Genomic DNA, 1183 nt, shown 5'->3' with positions numbered 1-1183 from the left:
GGTCGCCGCCTCCTCCTCCGGCGCCGCCCGACCTCCTCTCCCTCACCCCGGCCTCCTCTTCCCCCACTCCGGCCGGCACCGACGAGCTCCGGCGCTGGTTATCCTCGGGAAACGCGCAGGTGAACAGTACCCGGATCCAGATCTGGATCCCGGGTTGACTTTTTACCTCTAACCCTAATTTTTTCGTGCTACCTTTGACTGCTTGTATCTCCGTAACCATAGCTTCGTTTTGGGCGTATGATATATCAAAATCTTCGCCTCGACATGTACATCATTTCATTCCATTGCATCATTTGCATTTGAGGTCATCTTGATGCCCAAAATGCTGTTAGAAGGAGGCTTCGTGAGTTAAATTGCAGATCCGTTAGTTCATCATGCACTTTTGTCATTTTTGCTATGTTTAATTCATGCATGATATGCCTGTGCCCCTTTGGGATGAATTGTTAAGAATTTTGTCTTCTTTCCAGAGGTGCCACCCATGCATTTTTAGGATGTGTGTGTTGTCTTGTGCAAGCTTGCAAAGAGAGGTACCTTAGATTGCTGATTTCAGGGACTTAGTGATTTTCACTAAGTCTGGGATATTTTAGTTCATGATGCTATGTGTCCAACTTGTTTCCTAGTGATCCGTGCCTCTTTTGAGGATGATCAGTAAGGGAGTTCTGATATTTATGTTATGCTCTATCCATACATGTCTTTGTTTACATATGTGGAGTGCTCTAGGTTGACTCAATCGAGCTCAACTTTTGCTTCGTTGTTAATCTGGGCAGATCGTCAACTTGTTTGCGATTTTGCCGATGCCACCGTTAGTGTTCCATGCATGCTATGCCTTCGTTCTTGCCATGTGTAGCTAGCACTTTGTGCCTTCTTGCAGGTTATATGCTTTCCTTGCCATGACTTGCACCGTAGTGAGTGCATCGAGCTCGTTGACATGCCTTCGTGAGTTATATTTCAGCGTGTCTCAGTTTTCACTAAGTCTGAAAACTGATTGTGTTCGAGCTATGTTCGTGAGCTCGGTAGAGTATTTTGTGAACCCTTTTGGCCCCAGGTCACTTTGGGTGTTTTGTTAAGCTTGTTGAGTAGCTCCATGCCATGTTCTTACTTGTCATGTTCAGGTTTTCTATCATATTGTTTTGCTGCTCCGAAGAGAGCATCGTGATTTGAAATTTCAGACTAGTGTTAATTT

Source organism: Triticum dicoccoides, chromosome 5A, assembly GCF_002162155.2.
Source record: "Triticum dicoccoides isolate Atlit2015 ecotype Zavitan chromosome 5A, WEW_v2.0, whole genome shotgun sequence".
NCBI classification, from domain to species: Eukaryota; Viridiplantae; Streptophyta; class Magnoliopsida; order Poales; family Poaceae; genus Triticum; species Triticum dicoccoides.
Note: the sequence above shows the minus strand (reverse complement) of the source record.